Below are 24,371 nucleotides of genomic sequence, written 5' to 3'. Positions count from 1 at the left end.
CACAGCCACATTCTGGGCAGCAGGACCTCTGCAAGGAGCAGGGATATGAGCACTTCAGGTGAGCAGGCGGCAGGACTCCGAGCTTAAGTTGAGACTGACACCACAGCTGCCAGCTAAGGGCGCCCGCAGCATGAGGCTGAAGCCAACGCTGCAGTGCAACAGGTGCCAGAGAGAGTGCACACACTGGACCAATGGCATCCACTAACTGCAACTGTCGAGCCTTCGGATTAAACAGTTCAGTCAAGTCCACACCTCTCCGCACTGTTCTTTCCTGTGACTGCTAGAAAGGAGTAAATGACATCAGTGGCTCCATTCTATTTCCAACAGACCTCAAGAGAGCCCAGGAATTGTGGCCATATAAATTCTGCTGGATGAAGATGGAGAGTTGGGGCTTGGTGGTCTCAACTGAACATCTGTGGAAGGGTCAGGAACTGGGATGGACCTGAGACAAGGTAGGTGTGATGCCAACCCCAGCACAGCGTCACCTGCAGAAACATGAGTCCGGATGGAGGAGAGGGTCTGAGAAGCTGTGTGACGGTCAGCATGGACCGTACTTATCACTGCTCCACATCTTCTTTTGTGTCGACACAAACAAGAAGGGGGGGGGGGGGCTTTACTTGATTTCAACAGGTCATTCAGGCAAGATGGGCTACCCAGGAAACAATTCCTTGTTTTACAGAGAGAAAAAGGACCTCGTGAACTTCTAAAGAGAGAAGCGAAAGCCTTTTCTATCAAGACTCTGGCTACACAGCCCCAGCTGTGCTCTACCCTCTGGCAGCTTTTTCTCCGGGTGCCAGGAACAGGTCCAGAGTTTCTGACTTCTGTATCAGATTCACTAGTATTGGCCCTGTCCCCAAGGTAGCTGAGTACCACTCACTGCTCACTGAAGCCGAGGCGGGGGCCAGGCAGGCAAGGGCTGAGGGATGCATCGCAGTGGTTCTGAAGGGGCAGGCCTTAGTCCTGGTTCCTGAGCTCTGCCTTCCCGGCCAGGAGCAACCACACCGTCTCACAGACTTGTGCCACGCTCACTAACCATCCCTACTGTCACCTGCTGAGACCCCCCTTTCAGGCAACTCTTAGTTCTTCAAGGATAGCCTCAGCAGTACCTCCTGATGTCGTCCTAACGTGGACTAAAATGTGAGTAAACGGTAAGCGCACACCGAGCCGTACCGGTTTCACCGAGTTACAAGCTCTGCAGCCTCCCCACGGCTGGAACAGCAACGGAGCCAACCACCTCTGCCCTGGCTGCCATCCATCTGCACTTCACACTCTCAACCCAGACCTCCGCAGTTAGGTGCCTGGCCCTGATTAGTCTTCTTTCTCCCGTCTTCCAACCTGTGTTTAGCCAGCACTTTCTTGATCTTAAGTCCCTTTGGAGACGAGAAGTCCTTCCCTGGATGCCACGTGCGCTCCCACTCAGTAACTGACAGGAAGGGCTCTCTCAACATCCACTGAGTGAGTGCTGCTGAATGCAAGTGAGAACTCTCAAGGTCAAGGAGCCAGTGGGGTTCAGCTGGCCGAAGTGGGTCACAAGGCCGGGCCTCTCTGTTAGCCTGGCCCCATTTTAGCCACGCCCTGTGCATCCTGACCTGCTGACGGGTGACCAGTCACTGCCACATACTCCTACAGCCACAGACTGAGTCACTCCCACTCAGCCCCTTTTCACTTCAGTGGACGACAACTATCGGAAACCGTGGGCCAAAACCAAGCTTTCCTGTCCTCCACTGTTTCCGTCTGGAAGTCTAGCCACAGGAGCACAGAAGCAGCCAGCACAGCTGAGTGCTACCACTGAACCAACCCAGTCATAAACACCTGTGCTCACAGCTGCAATTCACTTTATCAGATAACACACATGACCTTCATTTCATGAAACAGGTTATGTGTTTAGTTGAACAACAATAATATACTTACTCACACAATTAACACTTACACCACCCCATTAAGAGGAGGGAGCTTTTCTGCCCCGGAATCCTGCCTGATGAAGTAGGATGGACTTAATGGCTGGTTTGCTTTGTTTTAGGATTACTTTATTTTATGTGTGTGAATGGTTTGCCCAGATGTATGTATGTACACCACATGTGTGCCTGGTGCCCACAGAAGTCAGAAGGTGTCGTATCCCCTGGAATAGGAGTTAAGGGTGGTTTGAGTCATCATATCCATGCTGGGGACTGAATCCAGGTTTTCTACAAAAGCAATAGTGCTCTTAAGCACAGAGCCAGCTCTCCTGCCCCCTTCCTGGCTGTTTCTGGAATGAGCACCCACATGTCTGTTCATCACGTTTAAGAAGGTTCAGAGGGCCAGGTTTCAGAGCATGTTCACTGACTAAATCCCCAGGGTGGACTTATGTTTTGAGCCAACAGCAATTTTTAGAGACTTCTGACCAAACACCACCTCCATGTGCTAAAACCCTAGGGCACCCAAGGTGGCCTCACAGGAAAGATGAGAACCCAGGGAACCAGCAGGAAGCCTCTTGCCACTAATCGAAGAGGTTGTGCAGGCCTTGGGGAAGGCCAGACAGACCGCCGACCTCTGGAGCTGGCTCCAGCCCGAGATCAGAAGGCGAGAACCTATCGGGCAGCTGGCCTCAGTGAGGGATGCTGGATGTAAGCAGATTTTAGAAACATACATGGCACAGGCCTCAACTGAGGACCCACGTCAGGGAGCACTCCAGTCCTCCCACCATGCACTGGGCAAGCTCACCTTTGTTGGGGCAACTGGCTGCCTCACTCCACACTTCCACACCCACCAGAAAATCTGGACATTTAGAGCACAGCCTTGTTTCCAAACTTATGTTTCCTTCTAACAGTAATTACATCGCTTAATTAGATATCACACCAACTGCTTAAGTGAGTCTTAATGAGATTAAATGTAATTATATCATTTGACAAAACATTGCACACATGGACTAAATCACTTCAAAAATGGGTTTTCCTATGAAAAACAAGTATAACATTTTGGGAAGATTCGATGAAGATAGTTTACCTTTGAAAACAAGACATCTGCAAAGAGACATGGGCCAGAGCACTTTAAAGATGTAATTACAACACCCACCAGGCTCTGCTTGTTTATTTACATGGACTTATCCACACCTTGAAAACAACTGCAGAGAGTCAGCAGGGGGAGGCTCCCAGGCTTGGTCCCTGTCACCCTTGCAGCCTCCTGCTGAGCACACAGTAGGTCCTCACTAGGCAGCAATAGTCAACAGTAGGACTGTGAGGTCTGGAGAAGGCAGGTGCTAGGGCATGTCATAGTCCTGGCCCAGATGAAGAAGGTGACTGTTTCCCAGACAGGTGAAATCCGAGCTGGAACAGAGGCCTTGGTGTAGAAAAAGGGACAGGACCATGTGCAGACAAGCAAATCACAAGTAGGTGATGGGTGGGCGTGCAGTGGGGGTAAAAGGGGCAGGAGCCAGGGGGAGCAGGACATCATGGCACAGGAACCCTGTGGAAGAACCCCACTGATGTTGATGGACACCAATCTTATGGCATGGAGAAAACCCCAGGGGAGATCAAATAGGACACAGGAGGGCCCAGCAGGGGAAACCTTCAGGCTAGGGCTGCCCATAGGCCAAATGCCATTCCCAAAATATGCTTAAAGAAACCCTGAGTCACAGGCACAGCTGGGTTTCTGGCAGCTGGGACAGCCAGTTGACACAGAGGGCAGGGCACAGTTCTTCCCTGATTCTCAGAAGCTCACCATGCTTCTTCATTGTGGCTGTCAATCAAAGCGCACTGTTCGGAACCAATCACCAGCTACGTCCCACCCACTAAGCCAGCAGCACGGGTCTGGGCAGAACAGACCCGTGGCTGACCAAGACAGGAGGCCATTTTTCCCTTCCCTGAGTGCTGACTGTATCCTGCAGCATGGAAACAGTCCATCTCTAGATGAGTGGCCTTGGAAACAATTTCACAGGCTCCTTATTTCACAAGGGTCTAAGGTGTGCAAGAAAGCATGGCGGGCGCTGCATACTTGTAATCCCAGCACTCAGGAGTCTAAAGACCAAGAATTTAAGGCCAGCGTGGACTACCCAGCAAGACCTTGTAGTCCAACACAAAACAAAAATAAAACCCACATTAAAAAAAATATTGGCCACGCCATGGTTAGCAGTGTTAGATGGTTAGACATCAAGTGTGCATGGTTAACACAGCAACTGTGGCCACACAACTGTCCTAGTGATGGCCGTCCACCAAGGTCACCACAGCAGTGCATGGCTGCAGAGCCCTCAAATGGATTCCCAGGAGTCGGGGACTCATTTCTGGTTTTGTTTCTTTTATGAGACACAGTCCCATGTAACCCAAGCTGGCCTCCAGCAGGCTAGGTAGTGAAGATGAACAGAGGCAGGAGGATTGCTGCAAGCTCCAGGCCAGCCAGGGATATACAGCAAAGCTTTGTCTCAAAAATACAAATAAATAGATGGATGAATGAAAAAATAAAAGAATAAATGTAAGAATAAATAGGATACTAAAAGGTAGATGAAAAAGCGGATACTATGAATGTAGCAGCTGAGTTTAAAACACATTCAAAAACTAAAGCAACTGGGGGGATGGATAATGGGGGAAACAGGGACAGTTCGGGCTCTTTACAAAGCCTACACAGTCCACATGAAAGCATTCACTGTTAAATCCTTTCCACTTCTCTATGCATTTGAAATGCTCCTGGATAAAGTATTGTAGAAGCCACACATCCTGGTAAAGGCTGTAGGTCTAAGTCCCATGAGAACATTCCATGCAATTCAGGAAGAAGTGTCTTCACACTGACATCAAACATGGGTGCTTCTCACTTCTCCCCACTGACCCTTTCCTAAATCACACTATTAATTATGCCCTGCAGGGGTGAGCCCTGAACCTGCTGGGCAAAATGCAGAGAAGCAGAATGCTAACGAGCTGAGTGTCCCCTCTGCTCCTGAGAAAGAAACCCAGAATCAAATGAGTCTCCTTCCCCACCGTGGCTTACACTCGACAATGACGTGTTCATCCCTGGCCCTGGGTGACAGTCCGGGGTCACGCTGAGCCACGCATCAACCCCAGGTTAAACGTCTGAGTACTGGGGGAGGGTCTCACGCACCGTGTTTTCAGATGCCAACTTCAGGGCCCTGAGATCTGGTGACCAGCCCGCCATGAATACTGAGCCATCTCCTGTACCCAAGTGATGTGAGGACTGCCCCCATTTACCCCTGATCGGCTAATAAAGATGCTGAAGCCTGTGACTTGGCAGAAGAGAAGTAGGAAGAGTTTATGTTTCTGGGTTTGGGCGTTGAGAGACCACGAGGTAGGAGAAGAAGAAGGAAGAGAGGATGGAAAAGAAGAGATGGCCTGATGGAGCAGATCCAGCCCAGAAAGGACGACCAATTGGCAAGTAATTTGGGTTGTGTAGCTGAGAGGCAGCTAAACAGCTTACAGGGTTGATATCTGCCGAGTTCCAGTGCCTTAAGCTTGTAAAATAAATCACAGTCTCTCTGTCAATTATTTTTAAGCTACCAGGGCTAAAGTAAACTATTGCTTTATTAATTACTCTTCTACAGCTGAGTAGTGCAAGAACCTGAAGCCTGGGCAGAGCAAGCACCACAGAGTACGCTAGAGTGTCAGTCAGTACAAGAACAGATGCTGCAGGAAGCTGTCAGTGGGTCTCAAGCATTTGCTCTGAGAAACTGGACTCTGACTGTCCCCCGATATGAGGCACCTGAGGCCTTCCAGGCCTACTGTAAGTCAGACAGAATCAATGTCCGTGGGAGATGATGCTGAGTAATAGCAGTCACTTCCCCGGAGAACCTGGCTGCTCGGAGCAAGCTGGAAGCTGACATTTAAATCCACCTCACAGGCAGCATCACATGCTCTCACTCTTGTCTATTAGTAGATGAGCCTCCGTAAGGCTCAACAGATAGTGGCTAGGGTTGTGATCACCAACAGAGCTTCAAAGCTTGCGTGGGCTGGAAAGAAATGGCTCTTGCAAAGAAAGCCCAGAGGTCTCTCAGGAGCTGCATGCCAGGAGCAGCACCATACTCTCGTAATAAAGGGCCAGTAGAGGCACCAAGAGTCAGGCTTTGGGAATACAAGACCTGTTCCTATCACCTGGCTTCCTAGGGACGGCCAAGTGACCAAGGGCAAGCTCCTTAACCTGCCCATGACTCAGTGTTCTTATCTGTAGAGGCAGTAACGATATCTACTTCACAGAGGGAGGGGAAGGGTTAAATCAAAAAGCACAGCTAAGCCATCCACAACACCCCACACAGAGAGCTGCAAAGTGCAAAGACTGGTATCACTCTCTTAGCCTGCTGCCCCCTGCCTCCCCCCAGGAGCTCCTCCCTAAGCCACAATAAAGGTCATCAGAATGACTATCAAGAAGTTACTCAGAAATCCAAACTTCCCCAACCCAAAGAACAAGATGCCCTGTATTAAGAAGAAAGAGTCCCTGGGCCACAAACTATAAAAGAAAAGGTCACAAAGCTATAAGGTCGGGCTGGAAAAACAGAACAGTGTCTGTTGAGGACCCTGGATCCAATTACACAGAAGGGACCAAAGTGCCTTAGCATTCGCCCTGTCAAGGCCAAACCAGAGAAGCCAGGGACCTTTCCAAAAGAAAACAGACAGCCACAGTTGCAGGTGCTTTAACGGGCTGAGTTAACAAAACAGACAGGAGAAGAAAACGCATGGGACAGAAACTGCTGAGGTTATGGGGCAGCACTGGGCTGATGGCAGAGGCTGGCAAACCTCCACTTCCAAACCTCACCCTGTGACAGAAGAACGCACCGCCTGGGCCAGGCATGGAGACCCCAGGTAAACTGCAGCAACGCCAGAAAGAAAGAAAGCGTGCTGTTACAGCTCACTGCACCAACAGGCAAAGGAAGGGCCCCACGCAGAGCAGCAGATCAAGGACCACAGGGGGAAGACTGGCTGCACGGGCCTGGCTCTTAAAGATGACTTTGTGGTTTTGACCAGAGGAGGGCTTAGAGTAGAAGGGTAGCAAGAGACTTAACGGGATGGGCTTGACTGGGGGAGAAAAAAAAGAAGGAACACAGCCCTAACACATCATATTCAAGGACACGTGCCATCCTCACACCTCAAGACTGGCGCTCTCTCTCTCTCCCCACCTCCCCCCCCACACCAGCCCCCCTGCCGCAGGAAACAGACACTTAGCAAGGGAAGGCCTGCATCCTACCCAGCTCCCACCCACAGCAGTGAGAAGAATCCACATACACTGTAATCACTTGATTACAGTCATAATACATTTTGATTTGACTACACAGCTCGCTTATTATGGCATGAGAAAACAGAGGAACAGTTTCAATTACACTTCATGTAACAGACGAATAAAAGGAATAGCTTTCAATCATGGTGAACGGGTGTGAAAGTTCATTAAACGCAGATTCCTTTAAGGCGGCTGCTTGAGATGATCCTCTACAGGCAAAATTTTAATGGATACTTACCACAATCTCTAAGCTCAAATATTTTGTCACCATTTATGGAGATTTGCATTTCTGTTCATTTCGGCAAAGCTGAGGTATTAGCTAGTTTGCTTTGGATAAAAAAACCCAAGCTCATCCACGGAAGACCCAGAGAGTTAAGTTAAAATTAAAAGCCCGCATCTTGTAAAATAGGACAAAAGTCCAACTTGGGAGGGCTAAAAGAAGTCACATTCCAGCCAGACTGGAAGCCAGGAGCCTTCCTCTGCAAACAGGAGGGGTTCTGCTCAAATCCATCAGCAGCTTTTAAATCAAAGGCCTTCACTTCTGCCTTAAATGCTAGGTCAATTAGAATTCTAATCCAAAAATGGTACTTAATGGGCCTTCATTAAAGTTCACAGATACTTGTTCCAAACGCTGAGTTTGTTGTTTAATCCTCCCACATCCTCAGCAGAGAAGCTGCTGAGCCACAGCCTAGGAACACTGGGTAGGCCCAGGCAGCCTAGGAAAAGCTACCTGAGACAGGAACTTGGCTCTCCTTCCCTCTCAGCAACCCTCCAGCTCGGGCACAAAAGGAAGGAAGTAGGAGATAATGGGTGTCTGTCACTTGGTACACACAGCTGCCAACGGCAGCACTGTGCTCTCCTAATAAGAGCTGGGTGAGGTGGTCGCACAGTGCTTCGGAGACAGACAGGTGGATGGAGACTATCGGCAGGCTAGCCAGCCTAGCCTACTTAGTGAGCTCTGAGCCAATGAGAGAGCCTGTGTTTCTCGCTCACAGGCTGAGGTCACAGCAGTGTGAGCTTGAGGCAGCTCGTCACTTTGCATCCACAGTCAAGAAAGGGATTGAGGAATGCTGGTTACTCCGCCCACTTTCTCCTTTGGATACAGTCCACATCCCAGCCTGGGGAATGATTTCTTGCCGCCCACAATGGCACTCAGGGCAATCTCATCGCAAACTAATCAAGATAGTCTCTCTGACAGTTATGCCCAGAGGCTGGTCTCCTGGGCAAGTATAGACCTTATCAAGTTAGCACAAGATAAACCACCACTCTAAATTTCCTTAAAACTACATAGTGCATCCATGAACACTAGAAAAAGCATAAAAAGACAAACCGCAGAATGAGTGACTGTATCCACCAATCCAACCTGAGAAGGGATGGATCTCAGAATACTGAGGAACAGTTACAACTCAACAAGACAGACAGCCCAATTTAAACATGGACAAAAACCTCTAAAGGCAATTCTCCTAAGAAGATATACAAACGGAGGAAAATCACAGGAAACCTGTCCTCCTCGATCAGCACGGGAATGCAGACCAAAACCACGACGAGATGTCTCACCAGCCGAAGCTGCTGCAATGAGAGAGACACGACATCAAGTGTGCAAGGTGTGGAGACACTAGAGCCCTCAAAATCCGCTGGAGGAAACTAACAACAGCCAAAAGGCAGAAAGAATCCAGTACCTACCCGTGGATGAATGGATGAGCAAAAGGAGCTATGTGTATACAATGAGAATGTTCCACCCCACCTTTAAGAAGAAATTCTGATACATATGACATGAGTGAGCCTTGAACGTATGTGAAAGAGAAACAGTCAAAAGGGCCACATATTACATGTTCTGCGTAATTTATACAAAACGGCTGGAATAAGTAAATCCACAGAAATTAAAAGTTGCCAAGGCTGGAAGAGAAAAAAAAAAGAATATGAGAGTGGCCACTAAGGGTGTCACCAAAAATATATATATATATATATATATATATATATATATATATATATAGAATATATATATATATATATATAGTACCCATAATTATGCAAATACAAAAAAATTTCAATTCAACACTTTTAAGATTTCATTCTTAATGGGGAGGGGTGCACTTGAGTACAGTACCCATAAAGGCAGAAGAGGATACCGGAGCCCCAAATCAGAGTTAGAAGAGTCACCAGCTGCCCAACATGCTCGCTGAGAACTGAACTCAGGTCCTCTGCACTCTCAAGTGATGAGCCATCTCTTCAGCCTCAGACTGTACATGTTGACGGGGACGCAGCTTACATGGGTCATGGGGATGTGCTCTAGAAAGAGGCTTCCTTCTTCTGACCCCCGCTCAACAAAAGAATCACAACGCTCAAATGGAAAGGAGTGAGAACTCATCCTGAAGCCAAAGATGAGTGACCATGGCCCAGGAACACAGGCTCAGCTTACCCTGAACACTACCTTTCAACGTGGTTAACTATTTCAGGAAGAGCTCTCAGCAGGAGAATAAAGAAAGTTATAAATCAAGACACATTTTAAAAGCCAGTGCAGGAAACACCAGGTAGGTGCTCACAGCGGAGGAGGAAGAGCTTGCTATAGATACAGGCGCTGTGGAATGCATTCTTAGCCTTCAGTTGGTAGGAGCAAGCGGTGTTCTGCACATCCCAAAGGGTTTGCCTTCTATCAAAAGGGACTTAAGTCACACACACTCAGAGGTGGGCAAAACTGTCTATTAAGGAGACTAATGACGGGCCAAAATCACTGGGCTCTGCAGCATTCCACCCTCTTAAATCATGATTTTCTAATCAACCAGTCTTTGCACAAGCAGATTCTTTCTGGAGGTTTTTGTTCACTCCCACAATAAACATTTCCTAAAAAGCTGATGGTCCCTATTTTCAGAAAGAAACACGGAAATGACCTGGAAGTATGGAACATACCAGAGACCAGTGGCTACATCTGGGGATCTGAATTAAGAGCCACAGGCAGGACCCTTCAGCATCAGGCTTCCATCACGGCTAGCATTTCCTGTTCACCTTCCCGTGTGTTTAGCTGACCTTGCACACCTGAGAGAAGAGCTTCTGATGAGTCCCCTCCACTGTGATCAGCCACCAGGCAAGGGCCGCATCCCCAACATGGAAGGTGTGTCTGTCATAGGCACACATAAGACACTAGGGCTCAATTCACTAAATAATCTCCCCCATTTTCCTGAGACCCCCCCCAAGTTCCCCCATTGTCATTTGGTTGGTAACAATTGTTTTAGATCTTTAACAACACGTGCTGTGAACATTTCCTTATGAAAAGCAGACCCATTCTGAGCTGCAGAGATCGCACAGGACTCAGCTCTCTGCGTGTTCTGCTTCTACTCAAGCACTCTGGGGTTCCTTGCGAAGCCAGTTCATACCAAGCACCGTGGCTGCCAGCACAGCCATCTTTCCAACTCAGCTTTGGTGAGAAACACAGGCTTTGACCATCAGAATACTGCTCTTATGGGAAATGCAGACAGGGCTTCCTGGAACTCCATGATTGGTGAAGTGAGACTGCCTCTCTGTGGTCCTCAAGGCAGGAAAAGGGGAAAGTCGGGTTAAAGCAGAGAGGGAAAGGAAGTGGATGGAGACTTGAGAACATTCTGGAAGGCCTCAGAGTATCTTCAAAGACTTTAGAGGTCAAACTGCAAAACATTTGGTTTTTCTGATCATACTTTATTCTTAGAACCAATAGTATGAATGAGGGGCACTGGGTAAACGGAGACACAGAATAAATACCCATCAGAGAGAGACAGAGACAGAGAGAAAGAAAAGAGTACAGAGAGCAGATTACCAGTTTCAGATAACCTGAAATTGGTGAAGGATTGTGGAGGTGTTAAGTTTAAAGGGTGAAAGACCCAGCAAAATGCTCAGTGGGTAAAACATTTGCTGTGTAAGTCTGAGGACCCAAGTTCGATCACCAGAATCCACGTAAAAGGTGGAAAGAGAAAACTGATTCCATAAAGCTGTCCTCCAACCTACATACACACTGGCATACCCATCTATACACTCAATATTGTTTTTTACAGGTTTTTGGGGGTAGTGTAACAGTTATTGGTGTAAACATGTCATGATGATAACATAATTAAACTAGCCAGAGAGTGGGGAAATAAGAGCATATACACCCCATACTCGTACACACACACACACACACACACACACACACACACACACCCCTCACCTCCAACCTCTAGAAGCCCCCAGACAACAATGGTGTCTACCTGATGCTCACTAGCCTGGGAAAACTATATAGCCTGATTCCAATAACACAACACTTGGTACAAACTCACCTCACCTTTCCAGTAAGGAACAACAGAGGACTATGCTGAAGGTTCCAGCAAAAACAACTCCAGAGGTACACTGCCCAGTACTGCAAAGAGTCCAAGACAGACAGGGACACAGCCCGTTGACAGCAGGTACATACATACCACCGCTTAGCTGTACAGTGGGGGCCACATTCCAGCTTCCATGTTCCTGCTCTGTGGTCTCGTGGGGTGCCCTAGTCACTGTTCTACTGCTGTGAAGAGATCCTATGATCAAGGTAACCCTTATTTAAAACACCATGGTCAGAGCATTTAATTGGGGGTTGCTTACAGTTTCATGGTTTTACTCCATTATCATCGTGGTAAGGAGCAATGCAATGTGCATGGTGCTGGGGCAACAGCTGAGCACTACATCCTGACCCTTAGGAAAGGCAGGGAGGCCCTGGCCCCGTTCTCTTCCCACCCACCACACAGGGAGACGGGTTATAAGGGACGACTGTGCTCCCTGGGACAACTGGTGAGCTGCTGCAGGTATACTCACGCTCACTGGCGTCTGCCGGTCTCTACCAGCACTAGTTACTTACTCACATTGCAAGGGCCACACAGCAGGAGGACCAGGAACAGCTCCCAAGAGCCGAGCAGGGGCTCCTCCCTAGGCAGTCATACTGGGGCCTAGATCCCTGGTTGAGCAGGACAAGGCTGGAGTTAACACTACCAACCCCACTAGACACCTTTTTCTCTGGCTTGGGTCAGCCACTCCCCACAAGCTATGTGTAACACAGGCTAGAATGCCACACCTCATCCTAAGAAGCCTGGGTGAAGATGAGGAAAGAGGATGAACTTGGCCTAAGTCCTGGGGTCAGCTCTCCTTTTCTCTGCAACTACTGAAGCAGAGGCTGCAACCTAGAATACAGAAGACAGATGCAGGCCAAGGACATAGTAGCAGGGTCTGCTACTGGATCAGAACCTGGGGCCTGATCAGGAGTGTCATTAGAGTTATTCCCAGTGATCAGCCAGGCTCACCAGGAAGCAGCTCCAAGTAATAGATAAGCCCAGAGCACTTAAAAGCACATCTTCCTTCTCCCATTGGGCCTCAAGTTCTCACAGAGATTTCTAGAAAGCTTCAGGGTCTCTCCTCACTACCCAGTGCTCTCCTGCACAACGTCCTCCCATGCCCCAGAGCTCTCCTGCACACTGTCCTCCCATCCCCAGAGCTTTCCTGCATTGTCCTCCCATCATCACTCAGAGCTCTCCTGCACAGCATCCTTACTCACAGCTCCTACGATAAGTAACTGCCATCAGCCCACAAACAGACATATCACTGACAGCAGCCAGGTCCATGAGGTTTTGCTTTGCAACGGCGTGTCATTTTGCTCACTGTATAGGTAGCACATTGTCAGTGTCCTCCATAATACAACCAATTTACTGGATGATCTTCCCAAATCAGCCAGGTAGCAAGCTGCCTAGCTAAGCAGTATACATCTCATTCCGGTGACACTGAAATGGTGATTGAACCAACCATGCTTTGCCAGAGGAGGACCACAGAACAAGGTACAACATTAGTTCACAGCTGTGATGTAGGTCCACCTCCTCTGATGAAGGCCAGGGCTGCACAGGTCCCACAGAGCCAGACTCCCACGGGCCTCTCTGGTGTTGGATGTGATATTGTTGGAGGCAGAGCACACTGCCATCTGCTTTCTTCGCTTGCACTAGGGAACTCTCCCACGAGGTCTGGCCCTGGGTGTGCCATTTCTGGGCTCCGCCCACTCCACCTGTGCCTGCTTTCTGTGTCCACCAGCAGAGGCAAGGCTGGTGGCTGCCTCTCTTTAGACCCTCAAAATGGAGACTGCTGTGAACACAGTGTTAGGGGACTAGGGACATAGGCAGCAGGCTTTGCAGTCACAGAAGGGAGGGAGACGGGGAGAGCACACTACACGCAATCAAGTGGCAGGCTCCTTTAAGCACTCTTCAAGCCCAGATCCCTGAGGATGCTTCCACCTGCAGAAGAAAACCACGTTGGCGCAGCTCTGCCAGGTGCTGTGATGCTAACTTTGGGCCACACCATCCCCACCTCAGAGCCCTCCCTGGCTCTACACCATCATACCTGACCAGGGCTCCCCCAAGCCAGGGTCCAGACAGCTGAGCAGCCACTTGCTCTCACTGTGTGGGCCTCCTCTGGAGAACATCTTGAAGTTATTTTCTTTTTCTTTTTTTCTGTTTTTAGAGACAGTTTCTCTGTGTAGCCCTGGCTATCCTAGAACTTGCTCTGTAGACCGGGCTGGCCTCAAACTCACAGAGATTGGCCTGCCTCTGCCTCCAAGTGCTGGGATTAAAGGCATGCACCACCACCACTCAGCTAACCTCTGAAATTTATTCGCCAAAGAACAGGCATTTTATGGCAAACTCAAAAACACAATCCCAAGTGCATCAAGGCTTACTGGCAGGCAGGAGGCACACCTGGGCCTTCTGACTGCAGGGCTCCTATAGAACAACACTCTTGCTTTTCCCTCTAGAGAATGGACCCTGGACAATGGCTGTGGGTGGGAAGAGATCCTAGCTAAAGAGCTGTAACATAGGAGCTTGGGTGTCTGTGAAGTTTCCTTTCCTTCCTAGGAATACTCCAAGCATGCTCAGAATGCCCAGGGATGATGTGGCCCCTGCGCCAGAGCTGCAACCAAGAGCTCAGACATCATATGACACAGAGATAGGCCGCACAGTAAATGTCATCACCCCTGACCCCTGCAAACTTCCTACTCAAACATTCTGAATAAGCAGGCAGAGCAGCTGGGTGGCGCATGTGCTGCCCAGCCTCAGCAGGTCACTAAGTAAAACACGTGCTTGGGAGCAGGAGCCTAACTGCCTGCCAATTAATGGACTGTCCCTCGACTCCCTGCCTTCAAGACACCTTTCTATGTCTGACGTGGCTTCCTTGGAGGCTTCAGCAAGTCCCCTGAAGCCTCATGGCACTCCCTACAACAGCAGTTGCCCCTTGGAACTTATCCCAGTAGGGCTGACCTCAGCCCAAGCGGGGCCTGACATGATGACGTGTAAGAAAGGTAGTGATGGAATGATCCAAGGTTAACTGAGCCCCTATAGGCAGGAAATGTGACTTCAACTGCCAATCATGGAAGCTGCGCTCATCTAGGCTGTCCTGCATGGTTGCTCTCCGGAGTCCACACACAGCAGGAAGGGAATCCTTGCCCTCGGCTCCAACCAAACCCAAACCCTGGGAGGGTCTCAATGATCCTACTGCTGCTCTGAATATAAACTGCTAACTGGTACCACCAATGACTTGACTGCACCTCAGATGGAGCAGCCAATGCTCCCAAACACCAACCAACATGGCTGGCAGAAGATTAACATGCTTGCCACTAACTCAATCTCCAGGATCTACATGGAACAAGGAAAGAGTGGCCTCCCCTGGGATGTGCTCTGACCCCACATCTGCACAATGGCACATATTCACATGAGAAATAAATGAAATGAAACAAAAATTCCAAGCAACAGGACAGAAGATACCACAGACACACTGACAGTGATGCAGACCTACATCAGCTCCTACCATGAGCAGGAGACCCTAGCCCAAGTCTTAGCCAATCCTCAAAGACAGAGGCTGAGGCCTCTTGCAGATGAAAATTTGTGGGACAGGGTCTCATGCTGAAGGGTCAGTTAGGCTCATAGCAATCCTCCTGTCTCAGTTCCCGCCCCCCCCCAATAACTCCCATGCTAGGATTTCAGGCATGAGCCATCATCCCCAGCTTTGCACTATTGTTCTCAGTTAATAACTTTAAAAATGAAAAATGGAAGTGTCAGTACCATGTACAAAGAACAAATCTGAGTGGAACAGGAAGCAGTAGAGACAGTCACAAAACAGCCTTGCGGGCAGAGAGAAATGTTAATACTGCTATTCACCAGGTGCTAAGATGTACACAGCACAGCAGGGGGCTTTAAAACACACACTCACGCACATACTCATAAACACACAGGGTGTGAGAGAGGAACAAAGACAAGAGTCAGAGAGACACAGAGGCACAGACAGAGACACAGAAAAAGGTACAGAGAGATACACGGAGGAAAAAAAAAGTGAGAACAGTGAACAAAAGCTGTCCATGGGTTTACATGAGATTAAGCAGCAATGCCATCCCAGGACCAGATCCTCCAGCTAGGTTAGAGCTGAGAATAAGGGCTGAATGGGGAAGACTACGCAAATGTATGATGAATACATACATTTCAACTAGGACCTAACTAACAGATGTGCGCCAGGGACCTAACTCTACCCTTAGGGAGACAGGTGGGACACCAATTTCATCAGGCTACATACACAGGCTCCTTCCAACCACCTGCCACCTTGGCATTATCAACTACCCGAGCTAGCTTCATCTGGTACAACCTTTTGACACATAAAAGGTCTCCAAGGTACTACTTATGTGGCCCAGCATTTCCAAAGAACTATACCACAGAAAGCCAGCCATAAAGCACCCAATCACTGCACCAGCCCCCAGTGTCCCAAGGTGCTTCCTTCCCCACAGCCAGACAAGCCCTGTGTTGGAGCAGAAGTTTTCCTGCAGAGGAGCAAATGCAAAGCAGGCCAGCAGCCACATGCCGTAAGGTAAATAAAGGGCAGGGCCCAGCTCTAATGACCGGGACTCCAGGCTGCACTCTGCTGCCCTCCCTCTAGGCACTGTTCTTAATCAAACACACTGGGAATCTGCAGCACGCTGTGCACAGCTTCCGTGCGTGGCCACAAGCTCTCCGGCGCACACCCAGCCTTTCTGGTCACGGGGTATACCCTAACAGAGAGGCTTCACTCAGGGCTTCCAAGCGCCAGAGCACGGCCAGGGCCATGACACAGTATTTCTGAAAGCAACAGACGAAGATCAAGAAACCCAAAGGGAAAGAGGAGAAAGAGAGCCAGTGGGCCTTGGTGTGATGCGCCACTTCTCACACCACTGCAATGGGAAGCTACTCATCTTCAACGAACCTTCCCTTCATTCAAACCATTTTTCTCAATAGGGGCAGCAAGCCACCTGACTCAGTATATGCACTGAAGGAGAAATAAGATAATGAGACTGGGGTGATGAATAGGAAAGACTGCACCTTCCTCCGAACCCAGCCGCTGGTGAAAAGGAGGAAGCAACTGTGATTAGGGATTTAAGAATATTTCTCACCCACGCACTGGGCTGCCATTTTTTTCTGGGTTGGCACCGGATCCCGTTAGATCATAGGGTAAACCGCCTCATTTTCACCACTCCAGCACTCGTCATTATGATGTGGGGGCCCACTTCTCACACTGTGACAGTACCCTAAGCAAGCCCCGTGCACAATGACACTGACATGCTGTGCAAAGAAGGAAAGTGAGTGGGGGCAGAAAGAGGCACTGGAAGACTCGGGACCCCTCATCTCTGTTACTGTACCCATAAGGGACAGCAGGCTTTGTGTACGCAGGGCTAAAACGCTGACCTCCCTCTGCCTGCTTGTCTCCTGGGCCTCTGGACGTCCTGGGATGGCTTATCAAAAACACTGAGAATAACAAGACTGGCTTCCTTTATCATTTTATGGATAGGGAGGCTGGGAGGGATGTTCTGCACAGCTACAGGAGGTTGGAAAACAGTTCATATGTCAACAAAGGGCTGAGTCTTGATGAATGAGGGATGCCTGACAGAGGGGACCTGAGGACCCATGAGCAGGGAATTTGGGTGATTAATCTGGCAGAAAGCGCCGATTCTGGCCCACTGTTCAGCATCCCTGTCCCAGCCTTTCCAAGTATCTTCCTGAGCCCTCCCCCACAAAACATGGATGCATGCATGCACATCCTAAGGCCAGCCACACACTAACAGAGGTATCTATGACATTTCACCCTTCCTCATCCATCCAAGAATGCAGGCTGGCTCTGCTGGCTATGGAGACTGACATCTGTGCTCAGCCCTGCCCTCGAGGTTCTGTTTGCCCCACTATGCCTGGACACTCCTTCAACTCTTGCCTTGGCTGTCAACCATCCATCCATCAAGTGCCAGCTGGTGCTCTGATGTCAAATTCAGTCAGGGCCTTTCAGGACCAAAAGAGCCCAGGCTAGGTGCAGCTCTTCCTACGAATCAGGCACATCCCACAGGACAAAGACTAGAGCGTCACTATAAGCGGAGATAGGTAGCCATGGATGAGGAAAAAAATGCTACCACCAGCAACGACACACAACTCTAGAGATGCACATCCAGCAGCCTCAGGAAGCAAACGGCTTCAAGCACCTCATGAAGCCTGATCAAATGGGACAGTGTGTAGAAGAAAACCCATCGCCATTGCCCTGCTCACAGGCCCAGGCAGGCTACACACCTGTGCCCTAAGCAGATGTACAGCTGAGACTTCCCACACCGGCCTTGAGGGACCCCACTAAGAGCAGAATGGCCGCACTGCTCCCTTGGACCCATCAACAGATGGGGTCAGACTGTGAGTGAATAAGTGTGCTCACTGGCAAGCTCTCTTTCTCTCCTCCCTTACCCCAACTGTGTGAGTGAATAAAGATGTGCTCTGTTCTCTCTCCCTCCCACCGTGTGTGTGTGTGTGTGTGTGTGTGTGTGTGTGTGTGTGTACACGCGTGTACGTGCCCGAACATGCCCATGTACACAAGTCCAGACCAGGACATCCATTATGTTCTTCCATTGTGCTCTGCACACTGACTAAGAGGCAGGGTCTCTCACTGAAGAAGCCCACTACCATTTCTGTTAGGTTGATTCAAGATCCACCTGTCTCCACCTCTCAACACTGGGGTAAAAGGTCATGTGGCCATGCCTAGCTTTTTATTCTGCTGCTGAGGATTCAAACTCAGATCCTTATGCTTGCCCCATGAGCCATCTCCCTGGCCCCTATGGGCACTGTTTCAATGTAATGATGAAGCTGGCCGTTACTGGTAGGAGCTTTCTCAGCTTCATGCTCACTGGGCAGTTCCAGGAGTGCCTATAGTGTATGTGCATAGGTCTTATTTTCACCCTACAGACTGCCATCTAATGGGCAGTCACAGGGTAAGAAAAGATAGGCCTATACAACGGGCTAACTATAGTAGCACAGACCAAGACTGGAGCAACACAGAAAAGACTAAGCATGGTCCCTGTCCAAGGATAACACATAAAGTTGTGAAGCAATCCACATTAAAGAGGGGGATAGGGGAAGGGAGGAAGGGAACAGGCTACGTGAACTACAAAGGCATAGTGCAAACAAGTCAAAGGGCCCTCTTGGCTCCTGGCACCACTGCTTAACTTAGCCAAACCCAGTTACAATTATAAAAACTTCCTTCCATGGGAACACTGTAAAGTAACCAGGAGAAACAAAGCAGTTCTGAAATCCAAGATCAGAGACCAAGAGTCTCCCTGAAAATCCACATTCCAGCAGGGACACAAATTCTCCCCTAAGGTCGACTGGAAATTCAAGTCAGACAGCTTGGCCAGGGAGGGCCTACAAGAGAACTTCCGGCTACAAAGAGAACCTCAGGTTCAAGGACATCTACAATGGAAGGGGGTGGTCCAGCAGCCCATGTCCAGTTCCACCAGGTACAAGGCACACCAAAGCCCCAGGGGGCAGAGACCAGGTGTTGAGGTTCACAGGCTGGCCAAGATGGCTCCACTCAAAGATTTCCAATCAGGAAGGATATTTCTCCCAGCCGCTGACTTGGGGAAAGACTACGTAAACCTCAGGGGAACTGTCAGGACCACCCCTCTCCATACACAGCCACAGAAGTACCCTGTCCTTCTACCTGGCCTGAGACAAACTAGGCAGAGACACTGCTTGGGGGAAGAAAGACAGCTGCTGGTGGGACTGAGGCCCTCACAAACCAGCCAGTGATTCCTAGACACACAGAAACAGGGACCATACCATGCAGCCTGTAATTGTAGATTCTGCTTCATCCTGCCGGGGGCCATCTCCAGCCAACTTCAACAGCCAAGTAGGAACAAACCCATCCTCCCAGGGAAGCCATACCTGAAGCTTCTGGTCACTCAGAACAACAGGTGACACACACACAAAGGTGCTATTTCAACAAGGCATCTTCCTCAAGAGCCTCACAGAAATGCCTGTCGCTCCATCGCTTGGCACTCAAGCATGCCATCTCAAATAAAGATGTCAGTGACTTGGCAGCCAGCACTTGAGGAGTAAGTCCAGGCCAGACTGGCCCTATGGAGGTGATGAGGATGTCCTGGACAGCAAATACATGAATCCTGTGTGAAGCTAGATGCAGCCATGTGTCACCTTAGGATGTGATTCTCCCGTTTATGCATCTGGAGAGAACACGGAAACACTGGACATCCCAAAGTCCACCTTCCAGGATGACCAGCACAGACTTGGTGTGACCATCCCTCCATACCACCCTCCATAACAGTGGTTCTCATGACCACCCCTTTGGAGGACACGCATCAGATATCCTGCATATCAGATACATTATGATTCAGAACAGTAGCAAAATGACAATTATGAAGTAGCAATGAAATAATTTTATGGTTGGGGATCACCACAACATGAGAAACTGTATGAAAGGGGCACACCATTAGGAAGAATGCAGAGGCGAAGAAGCTGGACCCTCCAACAGACCCAGTGGGCTTGGCAGAGCTCACACTGCAGCTCTCTCATTAGTCAGAGTTCATCCCTCTCTGCTATAAAAACCTGAGGCAGAGCTGTAGGCCAGGGGAAGCCCTAGGTATCCCATGTGGCCCAGCAGGGCTGCACCTCTCACATGGATGCTCTGACATATCCTCACTTCAGGTTATACTGAGCTACTATGGCTGGCATGGCAACTGGCCTGTGAGTCTACCGTGCATCCCACTACCTCCTGTCCTCACACACGCCTGGGGCACTACACCCTGGGCAGTACCAGAATGGCCAGGATCTACTGTGGCTCAACTGGCCCAACAGGTCCCAGCCCTCCTGAACAGGAAATCACATCTAATGGCAAGAACTTGGGGGTACCAGAATGGCCAGGATCTACTGTGGCTCAACTGGCCCAACAGGTCCCAGCCCTCCTGAACAGGAAATCACATCTAATGGCAAGAACTTGGGGGGAGGTGGGGTGCCCCACATCCTGAAACCACTGACAAAAAGTCAGCACTGCAAGATGACCCTCTACTCTGGTGGCCAGGGTCACACAGGTGAAAGTGGGATTGGGTGTCTCTTGTAAAGCCACTGGGGCTGTTGTTAGGCCAGTCAGGTGCAGGAGATGGGCAAACAGCACAGAGGAAGTGTCACTGCAGTGAGGCTGAAGGCTATGGTGTCTGCAGGGCTTTGAGAACTGTTCACAGTACAGGAAACACAGACATCACAAATGGGTAGAAAATGAGAACACAGCAATGGCTCAGTGGGTGACCATGAAAGCTTAGGGACCTGAGTCCAAACTACAGAGGCCACATTAAAGCCAGGCACAGTAGTATGTGTCTATACAACCAGGGCTCCTACTGCAAAGTGAGATGCAGAGGCAGGATAATACCCAGAAGCTCAAGGGCCATCCAGCCTGGAGTACAAACAAGAGACCCAGAGACAAACAAGGTGGAAGGACCAACACCTAGGATTGACCTCTGACCCTCACACATGCGTACACACACACACATACACAAACACAATAAAACAATTTGTTTTTTTTTTTTAAAAGACCATATTGAAAATCTTCTCAAGAGTAGAACATTTTTAAATGATTTCAAATGCTAGGTACAGGGCTTGAAAGCATTTTTAAGCTTTGAATGCATGTATCAGACATGTGCTATTGGCAGGTGGTTTTGAAGGGGTGGCCCCCGGGTTGAGTCTCGGGTTTCCTGGTACTGTTCGATGGGAGCATCAGCAAAAAGGACAGGAGCCTTCACTGGGGGCAGCGGTGCTGAAAGCGGGTGCTGAAAGCCGATGTGCCTCGGATGGACAGGGCCCACTGATGCTTCCTTTTGTGAGGACTCGGCTCCACTGCTCTCCGAAAACGGCTCTCTAACGGCTAAGACCAAGACCCCAAGCCCTGTCCTTGTGCTCAAGGCCTCAAAACCCCACACTTGCTCTGACAAATGCCCTGCAGGGCCTGCCGCTGAACTGCACTCTGCTCCCCAGGTCCCGCTCTCAGTCAAAAATTGTAAAGAGAAGAATATCCAGCAGACTCAAAGTCCGGGCCCTAACTGCTGCAACCCTTCCACGAAGACTATCAAGCCCTCACTATCAAGCCCTCCCTTTAAAATGTCACCAGTGACCCAACATTAACATCATCTCCATCGTCACCATCATCACCGTCACTGTCATCATCATTGTCGACATCATCACCATGCAGTAAAAAAAAAAAAAAAAGGAGGCAAAACCACAATGGAATCCGTACTGTGACCTTCCAAACTGCAATGCTACACAGCAGTAAAAATGAAGAGTATACATGTGGCGTGACTAAGATCACCCAAAGTCACATTTAGCCAAAAAAAGAATCACCGATTAATGTGCGCTTATGTAAAATGTACATAAAATGGACAAATGAGGTATACAGATACATGGGAGGCGGTAAAAGAATTCTGTGGACAGGAGTTACCTGGGACACTCGAAGCTTCCAGAAAGCATGCATCATAGCATCCTAAAAAGGGGTAAAAGCTTCAAGGTAAGCGGTTGGTGTCAAGAGCTCTCCTCAGATGACCCCAAACAGGGACAAGTGCAGGCAGCCACATTCACCCCTTGCTGGGCTGTGCAGCTCAATCAGAAGCTCCCCCAAGAGGTCTCTCCACCCTCAGTCTCGTCATTTTTTTCTATTGCTTTCTCAGGGCTGACCACTAATGTTGTCTGAAGCAAAGACAACCCAATGAGGTGCAGAAAGTTCTACCAGAGAAGACTACATTCCTAACAGCACACTTCTTCCTAGCAGTGTTTGAATACAATATTGTTCACAGTAGGGTGCTGGCATGTCAGCTGCTCCAGGCTGCCTGGGGGCGGGGGGGGGGGGGCACGCTCAGGGACCAGGGAGGGACAGTGGTGGAAACAAAGATGGCCACATCCTCTCCTGCAGAATAATGTGGGAAAGCCTCCATGTCCAGACTCCTCAGAGCCTCAAAGGCCGGCCTAACTGAGGGGCTGGGCTGCCTGGGGGGGGGGGGTCATCTTCCTGGCCAACTGGGGCTAAACTGAGGAAGAGTAGCCACTGGGTCTCTGCTTCCCTGCTCCTTGAAAAGCTTGTGTGCATGAACACAGGGATTTCACAGCACAGCCTAACATGGCTCTAAAAAGCCGTAAGTCAGAAATTACCATGCTCTGCCTACCCCCCCCCAGGGGGGGCGGGGGGAAAACGGTTTTCAAAAGCTGTAATAAAGTAATAACTGGTTCAAAAACCATTTTCCACTAATGCAGGAAAAAAACGGTTTTACAATGCTGTAATAAACAGCAAGTTTTGAAAGCATCTTTCCTCCAGTATTTTTGTCTCCTCTGGTAACCCACCTGCTACAATGGGGTGCGGCAAGTGTCGCATGGACACTAACTACTGCCTGGACAGCTGACTTCAAGAGGGTCCCTGAGAGAGGGGCCATCAAGGGACGGAACTACACTTGGGAACGAGGGGGGAGGAGGGGGGAGGGAGGGAGGGGGGAGGGAGGGGGGAGGTAGGGAGGGGGGAAGGAGGGAGGGAGGGAGGGGGGAAGGAAGGGGAGAGGGAAGGAAGGAGGGAGGGAGGGAGGGAGGGAGGGAGGGAGAGAGGAGGGAGGGAGGGAGGGAGGGAGGGAGGGAGGGAGGGAGGGAAGGCAGGCAGCTTATCCCCAGATAAGCAAAGATGGCTCAACCTGCAAGGAGGAAGGCAGGAGGTTTCTCCCAGCGGGAAGAATCACCCACTGTCTGCCTCACACCCTCCACAACACATGCACAGCCATGAGAAAACCTCTGGGCTCAGGTGCCATCCCCTCCCACCTTTGTACAAGGATAAGCACAGACACACACAGTCACTCCTGAATGCCGGAAGGTCCTCCAGAGCTGGCTAACACAACACATTCTGGCACTATAATCTGGCAGCTTGGTAGAACAGAACCTCAAACTGGGGGTGGGGGGGACGACACTCCCACAGACACAATATGTCTCATCTACAAACAACTCTTGTCCCATCCGAACACTCGGATTCCACACAAAGGTTTGTATAACCATAAATATGCCCATAACCTCACTGACATCTCCATAGCACAGTACAGATTAAGATTTTGTTATTGTTTTAAATACAGATTCTCGTGTAAGACAGGTTGGCCTCAAACTCACCATGTAGGTAGACATTACCATGAGACCTGCGACCCTCCACCTCCCAAAGTGCTGGGGTTCTAGGTGTGCACCACCACACCCAGACTGAACCTGGAACCTTACGCATACAATTCATGCATTTTATAAACCTAACTACATCTCCAACTCTGGTTTAATTCTATAGCTAATCTGCACTTAGGAAAAACAGAACAAACAGCACAGACTGTGTGGCCAACAGTTACCACACCAGAACCTATTCCCAGCTACAGAAAGCATGAGTTACAGCTAAGCAGACACTACTCCGTGTGGCTGGTATGCACTATTAGAAAAAACTTCGAGGAGGCTGAGGGAACGTGTGCCCGTCTTTCTGATGACAAAAGCACAGAATCCTCAATGTGACCGAGTGCACCTACAGCATGTTAATAAAAAATGCACATGACAGGAAGAAAACGAAAACATGGGAGACTGCAGTGAGGTGCCTCCCCACCCCCGCCACCCCATCACGCACTCACTTCAACCTTAGAACCCCACAGCACACAGCCAAGGTAACGACAGGCTGGACTCAGAGTCCAATGCTGTGAGAGGGAACACTCTCACGGGCTCAGTGAAGCGAGCACAAGTAACAGCAAGAGAAGCAAAGTGACCTGTCTTAGAGGAGCTGCAAGGCTCCGTGAGCACCCACATTTTACATATGGCGGCGATGGGGGGGATAAAACTGGAGCACAGAGTGACTGG

General features: G+C 49.6%; 1 protein-coding gene and 1 non-coding gene across 7 annotated transcripts in view; one reads left to right on the top strand and one right to left on the bottom strand.

Moving 5' to 3' along the window:
- Agap1 (ArfGAP with GTPase domain, ankyrin repeat and PH domain 1) overlaps positions 1–24,371 on the bottom strand; it is a 435,843-nt gene that overhangs the window by 376,497 nt on the left and 34,975 nt on the right. The gene's annotated exons all lie outside the window — the stretch shown is intronic.
- On the top strand, positions 18,482–18,585 carry LOC132648193 (U6 spliceosomal RNA). The gene has a single exon (XR_009586568.1). It is a non-coding gene; the product is annotated as a U6 spliceosomal RNA (small nuclear RNA).

This window comes from Meriones unguiculatus, chromosome 15, assembly GCF_030254825.1.
Source record: "Meriones unguiculatus strain TT.TT164.6M chromosome 15, Bangor_MerUng_6.1, whole genome shotgun sequence".
Lineage (NCBI taxonomy): Eukaryota > Metazoa > Chordata > Mammalia > Rodentia > Muridae > Meriones > Meriones unguiculatus.
Note: the sequence above shows the minus strand (reverse complement) of the source record. Positions and strands in the feature narration are given on the sequence as shown.